Below are 14,717 nucleotides of genomic sequence, written 5' to 3' on the forward strand. Positions count from 1 at the left end.
CGCCCCGGCCCCTCGCCTCCCCGCTCCCTGCCAGGAGTTAAACACGAGCGCCAGATCTCCGCGGGAGCGCAGCGCGGGTGGCGGGCGCCCCGCAACACCGCCGTCCGACTGCTCGGAGCTCCGGAACCCACCCTGAACGTCGTCAGTGGCGAAGCAAACAGCTTAAATCAAACCGTGGCTTTACATTCACACAGGAGGTGGTTTGGGTACTTGCTTAAGCCAACCCTTTTCACGTTAAATAAGAACAATTAGCGAGTTTAAGCTAAAAGCAACATCGTGTTTTCTTGCTTTTACAGTACTTTGCTACTTAAAGAGAATTAAGTAGTCATGGAAGACTTATGCTAGCTTCATAAAATAATCTAAAATTGTACCGTCTTCAAGGGTGACTAAAAAAATATCAGTACAGTATAAAGCATAATTTAAATAAAGACCTAAACATTCTTAAGTAAAGCATTCATTAAATCAAAAGCAGGTTGATACCCCTGGAGAAAAAAGTTCCTCTTTTCAGTGTATCTCAACCTGTCTGTCCGGGAGCCCTCGGCACGGCCATACCAATTCCTTCTAGGAGGCGAGTAACCCCATGGCGATGAAGGGTTGGAGACCACTCGTATCGCCCAACTGGCAGGCTGCTGGAGGGACGGACCGCTGGCAAAACCAGCGCAGACGCTCTGCTCCTGCACCACTTTGAAGGACTTCATTTTAAGACTACTCACAAACTCAAAGATGCAGATTACAACAAAGAATCAAGTAGATGAGATTATAAAAGGGAGTTATTTTCAGTGAGGAAATTAATACAAAGCCTTAAGTTTCCTGTGTAAACTACGTGCCTTTCACTACACATTTTTATGATCATCATGCATCATGCAGTTCATCATGCATCATGCAGTTCAATATGAGCAGTTTTGAAATATCCCTGGGCTAAGCATTACTGCTGAAAGCAATGGGGGCAAAGCATCTTTCACCAAAAAGGTCTCTCGCACTGAAAGATGTTGGCTAGACAGTCAGAATGGAGTTAATTTGCGGAGAGGATAAAGCAGGAGTGCCATCATTTGTAGCTCGGTTTCCTAGGGAAATTGCTTGCAGACAACTACACCGTAGTTCATGTGGATGGATGCGTTTCCTTAACAAATCATAAATTTATTTACTGATTTCAACTAAGGAAAATGAGGAGATCACATTCACACACATTTAATGGAAACAGGGATTAAAGCAGGAAAGAAGGAGACTGTTGGTGCACTTACTGAAGAAAAGACTAGTTGAGGCCAATCCTTGTCAGCGACCAGAACCCAGACACAGGATGCAAAGCCAGGGGAAGGTAACTTTAGGCAGCTTCCATTCTGGCAGAACAATTCCCGGTATTCTGCCTGCCACCAGGAGCTGGAACCAGCAATCTGTTTTACACAGACGTTTTTGAACATTTCCCCATCTCCAAAGTTTCACAGAGGCCAGGAAATAATTGCTTTAATGTAATCAAAACCCATATAACCCACAGATAATGTTTTCCATTCTGAAATTGCTTGAAAGAACATAACTGAAGTCTGCCTACAGCCATTCATCAGCCAGTCCCAGATGGGCCTCTCGTGCATGAGATTTCCACTGAACGCTAATTCCCTCCTTGGCACTGAAGAGAAGGGGTTCCCTCCCTCACACAACTAATGGACTGTCAGATTATGCATTCTGGGTAGCGAAGGGATGACAGAGAAGAGCAAATTTACAGAGGAAAATCACAGTTTTGAATAACAGTAGGAACACTATACCAAGCACATATAGAACTACACTTTAAATTACACTGAAAAAAGCTTCATTTCTTAAATCAGTGGAGTGGTAATACATTGGGGTTAGCATTGTTTTCTGTCATTGGCTCAGGGTCTTTTTAAGGTTTTAGGGAAAAAAAAATCTTAAAGTTCAAGTCCTATTTTGAAGCCCACTGCAGCCTCATCTTAGGTGGACTCTTATGAATATTCAAGTATTTCCCTCCTCATATGTTATGATTATTTTGTCCAACAACATTATCTGCAGAGCACATCAGATTAATTTTCATTTGGGAATACAATTTTGGGTAGTATCCTTCCTTGTCGTATGTATTTGTAGTTTCATTCTAACAGAAATAAGTATTTCTGTTAGAAGTAAGGGACAATCTTGTAAGTTTCATAGAACTATTGGCTGACTACATTTAATGTTCTTTTTACATAAATCATTTAGGACTGAGCTCCACAAAATACATCTCACCCCGCCATAATTTGCCTTTATGTGGCTCTTAACATAGTAAAAGCTGGAGGAGTCGACTCAGTTATTGAATATACTTGATTATCTAAGATCCAGAAAATCCTGGTTATCTGTCTCAGCAGGGGGAAAGAACCCAATTTCAGAAATAATAATGTCATAGGATTACTGTGTATAACATATCGCTATTTTGACCGTAAAGTGTTTCCATGACAGACATGCAAATATACAAGGCCAGATGACTTCAACAATGGTACCCATGCTTTTGATGAAGCAGTTTGCATTATCTCATCTGATCCCCTCTTTTATCATATGTAGATGAGACCTCTTATGCATTCGCATGGTTTTAACATTGTCACACGAGGATACTCATTGCAACTACATAGTTTCCAGATGCTACAGAACAGTAAAGCATCCTATTCAAGAACGTGCCCAACAGGAACTTAATGCGCTTGCATTCATATTAGAAACTAACAGAAAATTATGCATGTTATGCCACGTAGTAGGTAGTAGACAGGTCTCAAGTCTAGAGCTAAAGTACACTCCAAAGAAAGTGAATTTTTTAGGGTTTAGTTTTACCTTTCTTTTTTTGGGGTGGGGTTTACTTTCTAAACAGCGTATTTATGCTTTCAGTTCTTCTGTGCTTATACAGCACTAGTTATAACTTCCAGACCCATCATAAATCACAAGTAATCCTACCCTAGCTGCAGGTCCTGGAGAGCTGGCACGTGTCAAACAGAGGCTTCTGAATGAAATATGACCTTTAATCAAGTTTCTACAGCTTATAAGAACAGAGAACATAAGAGAGGCCATGCTGCTCAGACTGAAGGTCCACCTAGCCCAGTTGCCTATCCCCAAAATAACAACCCAGTATAGTGTCTGTTCTTTTCAGTTTAATCTCTCGTATGTTCTCTATGTAGTGACTATGCAGTGGGATTCTGGAGAGCTGAGATGGGCTGGCCCTGTGCCTGTTCCTGGTATCGCATTGTTTCCAGAGTAAGGAGAAAGAACAATCGGTGGCCAGTATGGGATGCTCAGGGAAGTATGCAAGACCCAGGCATGAGCAGTCATCCTGTATCTGGTATATTCCCCCTTCCACCAATAAGAAATTTAAGAATCTCTCAAGCAAGAAGTTGCATTTGATTATTGTTCTTAATGGCTATCAAGGGCTTACCCTTTATGAATTTCTGTGGTTCGTATTGAACTGTTTTAACTACTCAGCAGTTATACATGTAGAGATCATGTAAAAAGAGTCAGCAAGTAATGAAACAGTTTAATACTGTCAATGGAGCAAGCATATTCCATGAGGGCAACCCTTTGAAAGTCAGTGTAAAATTAAGGTTTTACAATATGGAACGTACTGCCCAGGGTTTCATGGCTAGTTTGCTACTATATGCAAATGGTTGCCTCTTGGTTGTTGGGCAGACCAAGAAGAATGGTTAAAGGTCAGTTTCTCTCTGCATTTGCCTTAGTAGGACCCGGGGTCTTCTACCCAGACTCTTATTTTCATTAAACTTGTAGGTATTTAGTATCTTTGAGTCAAGTACCCTCTGTTAAATTAGATTAAAATTGGAAAATACATTTAGAAGTTATTGGAAAGACAGACAATCAGATGAACTGGTAGTGAAACCACATAAACATATCTTCCATAATGAAAAAACTGAATAAAAGCAGTTATAAAAGGTATTTGCCATAATATTTTTCCAATTGAAGTCGATGGATATGAAGCTACTGGCTTCAAAGGAGGACCAAAGTATAACCCATCTAGTGTCCCTTTGGTAATATTTCCAGCACAAACGTCACAGCCTGTCAAAATAATTCATATTACCTGTGGAAATTTTTCATTAAGTTCCACAAGAAAAATTGTTATTTCAAAGTCGAGAGATTTTTCTTTCTAACATTGTTTTGTATTAATCTCCTCTTTTTCAAACTGCACAAAATATTCTAACTAGCTGTATAGCTCAAGGCAATTCCAAAGTTTACATTCATTGTTGATGGTGATTGAAGTGATGGTTATTAGAGACCTGAGCAGCTGCATTGCCATCAGGGTCCTGGCTCAGAACTGAAAATTGAGGGGTTGCTGAGCCCAAGCTGAAGTTCAGAACATACTTTTATCTCTGGGAGGCAAGAATTATGGTACAGTTTGCAATTTTTTTTCAATGTCAGAGTCAGTTTAAGGTTTTTGAAAGGCTACTGTTGCATAAATAAGTTTGAATACTGCCTTCCGCTTCATAGCTTTAAATACTACAATCCCCATTCCTATTTTTAATGTTAAGGAAAATATTTAGCAGCACAAAATAGACTTGCAGCAGAATCTTGGCCTCCTGAACCATCAAGTTATAGGTTTCTCTTCAGTGGAGCTATGATTTTCTCTCTAGGCTTTCAACTCCGCCAGTAATCGAGCAACTTTGTGTAGGTCAGTTTAATGTTCTTTATCTCAGTTGCTTCACATGTAAAATGAGAGTAGATAGACAATAACCTCTCTTAAAGGGTTGCCAAGAGAAACTCAACAATAAGGTCTTCAAATGAAACACGTAGTAAAAAAAGGGTTTAAGTAATTTAACATTTAAAACTAGAAGTGGGTAATATTCTGCATACCTATATGACTGTATTTTAATTTTAAATTATAGGATAGACGTACAGAGAAAAAACCTTAGGTAACTTATAAAAGTTACCACTAGGGTTATACTACCTTCATGTAAAAAAGCTAATAATGTTCATCTAAAAAAACCTAATTATTGCTATTTCATTGACAAAGATTTAAAGAGACACTGCCCTAAAACTTCTTTAAATATATTTTCAAACTTTATGAGAAAGAGATTTAAAAATTACTGCCTGTAGAAGTATTACTAGAATGTAATCATATGACCTGCATTTCCTAACAGCTGTACAATACCAAAAAAAAAATCCTAAGATTCTATTACCTGTGAAAAGAGATTTTCTAAATAATTTTTTTTTTTTGCATGTAGAGACCACAAATTTAACTCTCTCTTTAAAATTCCACTCACCCAATTTCTCTGTTTTTCTGACCGTGTTTTAAAATAAGTATTAATTTCATTTGGAAACAGTTTCTATGGTTACACCTTCTACCTGATATTATAAAAACACTGTGAAACATATGTTGCAACTCCATGTCAATATAGCCTTTAAACTCTCCTTAAATCAAATAACGAAACAGAAACTATTAGAATATCAGTTGAGACCTGCTTGTATGGTATTTTTGGTTTTATACTGCAATTGTGTATTTGTATATTGCATTTATGGTGGTTAAGCTGGAATGGTAAAATAGCATGACATATGCATACCTAAAACTAAAAATGTTTTACTCCTTAGTCTGTGAGACAAGGACATTTCTTGGACAACTCCAAACAAGCAGGAAAATTTTTTTGGAGTAAATTTTACAGCTATTTAGACATTTGTAGCTTATAAATAAAATAAAATATTATAGATGCTTACTATGTGTTATTACTTTTTTGCATTTCACATTTTCAGAATATATTTTTCAACTCTCCATTATAGAATACACAATACCCAACCAGGATGGTAGAAGGTTAAGAGGTCCCGAACTGTAATATCTAGATGCAACTCTGGGAAGAATGCCATAGAATAGGTAAAGCTTAACTTTGAAAAAAGACGTCTTCAGCTGTTATTTTGCATAGGAGAGGCTTTATTTTGATTGATAAGAGAACAGTTTTAAGACGCCCATAAGAGCTCTCTTGAGATAAGAAAAGTCTCCTGTGGGATTGCTTTTCAGGCTACCAGTTCATGATAAACAGTGATACTTTGGCATGTAAACAACTCTAACTGCCATGACACAAGAGAATACCAGAACTGTTACCTTTATATCACGATACTGGGCTTGTGACCTGCTCACTGCCAGCTTCTTGGTCTGACTCAGCTTTGCTGTACCTAGGATAGCTGGTCATTCCCATATATCATTTCATTTGTTGACCTTCTGAGGACCCTTCATACATTAATTATCCTATGATCTTGTGACCTTATGATTCTGCATATTAGTTGGTTTAACATTTCTTTTGAGCCCTCACACCAGCAGAGAAATTGCCCATGAGAAACTGGTATAGGTACACAGAACTTTCTCACAGAGGACAGAACAATGATGCCTCTGACCTACAGTCAGCCTTTAGAAAGTTAAGCAATGAAACATCAGATAGCCTCTCAAATGTAGGGGGGAAAAAAAATCGAAAGAATTTGTTTACCATGATGTAAAACCAAATTAAAACTAGGACAGAAAGCTTTTGGGGGAATAGACACATGGTAAATAAAAGTGGCTGGGGGCCCCGCCCCCAAGAATTATTCCTATGGGCATTATGTATGTATTCTGTGAAGATTAAAAGGAATTGTTTCTTTTGAGATACTACATTTAGAATCACCATAATGTTATAGTTGAATTTTATAAAATAAAAGATCCCACTCACTGAAAATCAATCAGTGTAATAGAATAAATATTGTATAGAAATTCCATCACAGAACAGTTCATGAGGCTCAATACATTTTTAAAAGCCAGTGAAGTCAGAAATGAAAGAGATGAAGCAATGAGCAAAAATATTTTCCAGTTTTGAAGAAATATACTGAGAGACATATTTCCTGTATTGTAGGATTTGACTTCCTTATTAGATCAGTTAGTCCTTAAAGAACTTACAAAGTGGCTCCCACTGTTGCCCACTTTTTTTTTAGAGGTTACCAGTCTGTCAATTGCCTGTAGAGACATCAGTTTCAGAAGAACCTGTAATTTCAACCCACACTGAGCAATACCATGATTATCTCAAAAACATTTTTTCCAGTGGGTCACACTACACTTAAGATACAGGACTACTAACTACGTAAGTTTCTATAATAATTAATGACAATAGAATAGTGTTTTTCTGTGCAGTGCAGTACAGAAGCTTCACAAGTGCACAGCTTTTTGTTTCAGCATCAGAAAGCATTTAAGGAATGGCCTCTAGAGCCTGCACTGGTTACCTTCTTGGTTCCGACTGTAGTTACATAGTTTCCACTGCAGTACATGCATTTCTAACAGGTGCCAATTTTGATGTTGACAGTACTCCCTATACTTTTAGTCACTGCTGTCTGGGACAACTATCACTGTGTGCAGGAAGACTGTCCGAATTTGCTTTTGCTAAAACCTTCTAGGACTAAACTTGGCTGTTGACTGTGGCAGATATCCACCCTGAAGGGCTCAACTCTGAACTGTACTCGCTTTCTTAGATACAACCTGAATATATTTAAAGCTGTAGGCAATGCAGAAGGTTTCACTCCACTGCTTGAGAGGACATGAAAACAATCCATGTTTTCACCTTATACTTAAAGCATACATATACTTCTAAATAAAAAAATCTCATATAATTAATTTTGAAGGTTATTAGACCATTTACTTTTGTGTATATGTAGATAGCTATTGTCATCTTTTCATACTTCTATATTCCTTTTTTTTCTCCTTCTGTCTCATAGTGTGCTGTGATTAGGGTAGACTCTTGGTTCTTAGAATTGTTTTGTCTTCATCATTAAATGTAAATTTTTGTGGCAGACTACTTATGCATAAGAATGTAACTGCACTTGTGCATTAATTATATACATATATATCTACATATATACTTATACACATATATGTTAACTATAGCACAAGGTACTTGAAAAGACATATTATAAAACAGTTGTTAAAACATTATTTATTAAATCAAAATTTGTTTTTAACAGATGTCCCAGGTACTTACTTGAGTATAGTCTCTCTTTAATATAATTTAGTTCTAGTTAAATAAGCTTCTTAAAAATACCCACAAACACAAAAGCAGAAGAAATTAGGCAAAATGATTCTGTTACATTCTGGAGATAGTTATAAGGCAATTTATCACTTACAAAGGGACTTCAAAAGCTCATAAGCATTTGGAGGACCATGTATCAGAAAGGAAGTCAAGTTCACAAATGACTCATCAAATGTTACAGGAGAATGAGAATGATCCTGGGTATTAGAGAATAGTGATATACAGCCAAAGGCTGTTCTAGAATAACAAGGTATCTGGGGAATAGAAAGCATATGTAAATGCTATACCTTTTTCTCTATGTGTGCAGTCTCTTTATGCTGCTAATGGTAAAAAGACACTGACTTAGAAATCATGTTACAAAATCCACATGTTCTGTATTGGGGCCCTGAGTGCAGTAATAAGCTCTCCCAGTAATTGCTCTGACCAGCCTCACCTGAACCATCCCCACACCTTTGATCAGGGACTCCATTTAAGCTCTGATTGGCTCTCTTGCTCCCTTCCTGAGTTCTGTCTTAGATGTGCCTACTGCTGACCCTGTTCCTGAAGTGCTGTAGAGTGTTCCTTGATGGACTTTGAACACTGTCTTGCCTGATGACCATCAATAGGGCCTGTTGCTGTTGCCTGCTATGCTTGTCTGTCTCTGGTGCTGTGGGAACGGTATCCTGATGGTGAGGTACTTATCTAGTCTGCACTGTGGCCACCTGTCCTGGTTTCAGCTAGGATAGAGTTAATTCCTTTCATAGTAGCTGGTATGGTGCTGTGTTTTGGATTTAGTACTAGGAAAATGTTGATAACACACTGATGGTTTGTTGTTGCTGGGTAGTGCTTAGACTGGTCAAGGACTTCTCAGCTCTGCCAGGTGCATGAGAAGCTGGGAGGGGACACAGCTGGGACAGCTGATCCAAACTGACCAAATTGCTATTCCATACCATATCATGTCATGCTCAGTACATAAGCTGGGGGAAGAAGAAGGAAGGGGGGGACATTTGGAGTGATGGCATTTGTCTTACCAAGTAACCATTATGCGTGAGGGAGCCCTGCTTTCCTGGGGATGGCTGAGCACCTGCCTACCCATGGGAAGTAGTGATTGAATTCCTTGCTTTTCTTGCGTGTGCGGCTTTTGCTTTCCCTATTAAACTGTCTTTATCTCAATCCAAGAGTTTTCTCGCTTTTACTCTCCTGATTCTCTCCCCCATTCCATTGTGGGGGGAGTGAGCGAGTGGCTTCGTGGTGATTAGTTCCCAGCTGGGGTTAAACCATGACACCACCCCTTAGCTGCCAGCTCAGCTTCCCTTAGGGAGTAACCTGCTCTTTCTGTTCCCTGACATTGTGCTTAAACTGCATTCCTAGAGAGAGAGACTGTGAAAAAAATTCCTGTAGTGTTAGAAAGGTGTAAATCTTGTAATTAAGTAACTGAAGTCTTCATTCATCTTATAATGGAAGGGTAAGCTGCAGCTGGACTGATGGGCCTTTTCTGGGCTTGCAGTTTGTACCCAGTTCCTCAGGAACTCTGATAGCTTTGGAGTCTACAGAGGCCAGTGCAACAGAACACAGAACTACCACCCAGGTGGTTACTGTTATAATAAATAGTGAGATCTGAATCACTATCATGTGACATATGATTTTATATGAGACAACTGTTATAATAAACACACATGTCTACTTTATAATGTAATACAATATAAATAATGGGACAATTACTGGAAAACAATTATTGCAAGAAATATGTGTTTCATGACTGAGGGCCATCTTGGCCATTAACTAGGTCTTGACCATTACATTCCCATTTTGTTGTGAGAGAACAGAAGAAATGTGTGTTTTTATCAAACACAAAGCTCTCTGTATTACCTTTCAGAGATTTTTAAGCAGGACAGCAGCTCACCTTGTCCATCCATCGATCAATTTTAACTTCTAAAACATGTCTTAAAGAGTTAAGTACTAATCAAAATTTTTGCATCCATATGAAGTTAGTCTCACTGAGTCATCAGTGAAGTGTTAGGAATGAGTCATAATTTTATGAGGTGCCATTTTTCTATAGTACATTAAATGCAAGAGCATGTCAAACATATTGCCACTAAGGTTTATTGTTAAGTCTGCTGAAAGCATTTTGTTCAAAATAATGTTTGCTGTATCTCGTACAGCTCGAAGTCTAAATTAAATGAGCTTCTTTGCTGCAATCAACAGGAGAAAAGAATTCTTTCCCTGCCTCAACTCTCTGCCATGAGCAGCAATGGTGTCAGTGTTCAGCTATGCTACAAACAATGGTGGCACTAATTTGCAACTATGCCTTGAGTAACAGTGGAGTTTCTTTGCCTCTATACTATAATCCCTAATGCAAGGTCGATGAATGACCATGCTACGTAGTTGGGCCTTCTCTACTGGCCTCAATCTCAGTCTCTCATTTACTGTACACTAGAGCAACTTCATTCTCTTCTAGAGGCTAAAAGGTGTAGAGATCTACCTGAATTTGTAGCCTATTTCAGGTACATATGCTTTGCACTAGGCAAGTGAGTGCTGTATCTCACATATGCATGTTTGTGTATAGTTAGTCACTTACTGAAGTGTTACTGGGGAAAAAAAATCACAGTAGCTAACATGGACATGAAAATATGACTAATCTGTGTTGGGTTTCAGTTACTTTAGTCCAGAAGGCTCTGTGAGGCTGTGTGTATCATTAAGATCCTACTGTATAATTCAAGCCCTTTCATCTAGAGAATAGCCTAAACGAGCAGTACAGGAACACAAGGAGCCTCTAATTTATGTAAGCGATGATAATACTGTAAGGCATTCCTTTAGTTTTGACCTTCATGCTCTGAAGTATCCAGGGGTTTAAAAAGTGGTGATACAGCCATTACTTTTTCAGGGTTAATCTGAAATTACATACTACCCAAATCACACTGAAAGATCATGAGTCTGTATATGAACATTATTGACAATTGAAAATCAACTACGATCTTTTCATGTGCCCTTCTGCAGCCCTCCCCTATTGCGATTTGTGAGAATCAATGTAAGTTTTACTTTCTAGAAAAGAGGACTTGATTCTAAATGTGGTGTATATTTGTCTAAGCCGTAGAAATACTATGGAAGGAGAGGCCCAAGGCTAAAATAGCAACTGTTTTTCGAGCTAGAAATCACTTGACAGCACTACATGGAGGAAGCTTGCATAGTATCTTCCTGAACCATTTGATTTAAGTGAGTGTTGGCAATCCTTATTTTCATGAAGCTAATAGCATCTATCAAGTTTTTCAATAAATTATAAAAAATATCACTTCTAATCAGTCCTTTTTAATGTTAAAAAAAAAATGCCGGGCTTCCTGACAGTTAGAGAAATCTCATAATTTCTTGGATACAAGCAAGAGTTAATATAAAATTGCAAACCTTTTGTGTTTTGAGCAGTAGCTTTGATTGTGAAGTCTGTCAGGTTTTTTTAATGGCTCACATTTCAGTATCGGAGCTATGGGTGGCATCAGGTGTCTAAGTTTTGCACCATTTAAACCTGGCAGCTGTTTAATTTACTTTTGTTGCATAATAAAACCTTCTTGGAATAAAAAGGGAAATTTTCAATAAGACTAGTCAGCACAAGATCACTAGATGCCACTTCAGCTACGTTACACAGTTCTTCACAGCGTTTCAGTGAGGATAGGTAACAATTTCAAAGGGACAGATTCTCTAGATTTCTGAATTCTTTGTGTTCCTCAGCCAGTAAGGAAAGACCAGAAACAGGGTTAACAACAAGCATAAAATGAGTGAAACAGGATGTAACAGCTCACCACCTATAATTGCCAGTCTTCGTGGGGGAGGTGACTACAGCACCCTAGGGTAGGGTGGTGAGGGTGACCCTAGTCCTCTGGGTCACTGCTAAGTAGGAAGGATTAGAGCATTCCCCAGGCTGCTGGCATCTGTTACAGCCAAAGCATAACTACAACAGTAGATCATTTGTAGTACTCTTCCAAATTCCTCTTGCTTCCCTACCTAGCAGAAATTTGCTCAGCATAGTATAATGTTCCCATTTTAACAAGATTTTTTCAAATTCTTTCACTAAGCAGTGCTTTTGTCCTGGCCATAAGGAAGGTAACTGTCTGTGCTGAGTGCTCTCTTCCATGCTATGTTGCTGATTTACTATAGGCACTGCTAATCAGTGCTCAGGATGGTCAGCATGAAGATTCTTCCTGTAATCATGACTGAAGGTTTACCCCATCATTTCTTACCCATGTTTACATCTCTCTGGAGGTAGATTGTACTTCCAGGTGCTATTAACAATTACACTCCAAAAGGATCAGAATGTATCTTTCCTTTTTTTAAGCAGAGCGTGGCTATACTCTTCTCAGTGATGCTCAGTGACAGGACAATGGGCACAAACTGAAACACATTCAATAGTATCTTTACTGTGAGGGTGACTGAATGCTGGAATAGCTTGTTGAGAGCAATTGGGGAGTCTCCGTTCTTGGAGATGTGGCCCTGGGCAACCTGCTCTAGCTCACCCTGCTTGAGCAGGGGTGTTGGACTATATACAATTTAGCTGTCTTCCAACCTCAACTATTGTGATTCTCTAACTAGATCACCTTCTTTAATGCAGTCATCATATGATTTATGCCTTTTACTTTGAGATTGGATAACGGTAATTGATTCAACAGGGCAAGGCCTCATAACTACTGAGAGTACAAAGCTGTTAAGAGATTCATAGCCTAATGGTGTTTCACGTCTGTCCTAATGTGGGTGCATTTGAGGAGGAATCCTTTCAGTGGATAGCAGTTAAAAAAACCCCACAACACCCAAACAATCTTTAAGCAATAATTGATGAGTAATTTTTAATATTATTCCTATGACATTGGAACTAATTGTGTGTATTACCTATTTCAAATATTAGAGCCTTAATGAAAACTGAGTATATATTTAGCAAGCCCTATCAGTATAAAGTTACATGAGGCGTTAATGCACCAAGACTCCACTTCCCTATACCACCAGAAAAATGATCACCTTGTTATCTTTTTGGTATAGCAAGCTCTTTTATCCATTCCTTTTACAAGCTGCTGTTGCCACTATTCCCCTTCACAAGTCTTGACAGCTGACTCAAGTTGATGGCCACACTTCCACTTACTGCTGTAGAGTAACTGCCAAACCTGTTCCATACCGTAAGACTGGGGCTATCTGTAACTCCCCACTTCTGAATTTGCTCTTAATATGTATATAATTTCCTATGTATATGTTATTGGGAAAATGATATGTGTGTAATATGCAGAGAGGGAAAAAAAGCTTTGTTTTCTTTTTTGTTCTTTTGCTGAAACATAGTCAAATCTTCAGGAGTTCATGTACAGCAGAACTCCTTTACACAGCATGGCTAAAACAGGGGAAAATGGCTGTTTTAAAAGTTAACTTTTCTACTACAAAAAAAGGAGGAAAAAATGAGCCGAGGATGCTAATTGAACAGTAGAAGTCCTTAAGGAAGTATAATGGTGTTGAATGTGTGATACAGGCCAGTTTTTGACTGAGGAAAGAATGGTTGTATTAGTTAAAACATACAAGGTGTGGGCCCAGAAGCAGAGATTATTGGCAATAGTTATTGTGTTTTGCAGACAATAGGAAGGAGGGTTTTGACTGGCCATCTGGTCTGCACTCTATAGCTACAGCTGTGTTAGCTAGCTTAGAGGAGGAGCTGCAGCTGTGTAATGAATACATACAGCATAGAAGGGTGTGATATTTATGGCAAAGATAAGAACTGATGAAAAAGTAGGACTGGACATGTTTTAGGTTTAAGATGTCATTTCAAACCTCATTGTCTATGATTCAATGCTGGCCATTTCCTTAAAATATTCAGAGACCTGAAATAAGAGATCTGATTCATAACTTTGCTGTAGTGTGCATAAATACAAATGTTAGGAATTAGTATACAGTTGCCCAGGTCCAATTGTTCTAAACATTGTTACAAAAGCACGGAATTTTTCTGTGAAGCAGAATGATCAGATGTCTTTGGTTTGATAGCTTAGTATCTAAGAATTAGGAATTTCTTTTAGATAGCTCAGAACTCTGAATACCTTGAGTGCAATTCATTTTATATTATTCGGGGCAATGAATGACTCAGAATAAGAGATGGTCTGGGTAGAACAACAAACTGTCATCACAAGACATCTTCACTGATGTAACATTGGTATTTATATTTTAGTAGAAAAAATAAGATTTTTTTTAATGGGACTTTTTATACATTTATGTAAATATATATACAGCAGATGTTAAGCACATTCTACCTACTGTTGCTTCTACAGAGGTGGTGAATAAATAATTTGGATATAACTGTTTAAAAGATACACCTTTCCTTAAAGGTCATTATTTAGCTGCCACAGGTAAAGCTATTTGTGATGGCTCATATACTGGTAAAGAAGTATTAACCTGTCCACCAGTTACTAGCAGACAGGAGCTAACATGCAGATGCCACAGTATACAGTACCAGTAAGAAGTTAGCCTGTAACTGGATGGAAAAAGGATTGCCAGCAAGATTTCACTTTTGCCTTGTAAAAGAAATGTACATTGGATGGTAGGTACTGCCTTGGAAAAAATATTCAGCCAGAAGCCCCTGAATACGGAATTAGTCACATTCCTGGTTGCTTTTCCTGTGCCCAGGAGAGTTTGTGACAAGCACAGGCAAGTGTGAAGAGCTTTGATAATAAATCCAGAGACAACATTAATCTGAAGAGTTGGTGTCCCTGGAGCATGGAGGGA

The sequence above is a fragment of the Egretta garzetta genome, unplaced genomic scaffold (genome assembly GCF_000687185.1).
Source record: "Egretta garzetta isolate BGI_Z169 unplaced genomic scaffold, ASM68718v1 scaffold287, whole genome shotgun sequence".
NCBI classification, from domain to species: domain Eukaryota; kingdom Metazoa; phylum Chordata; class Aves; order Pelecaniformes; family Ardeidae; genus Egretta; species Egretta garzetta.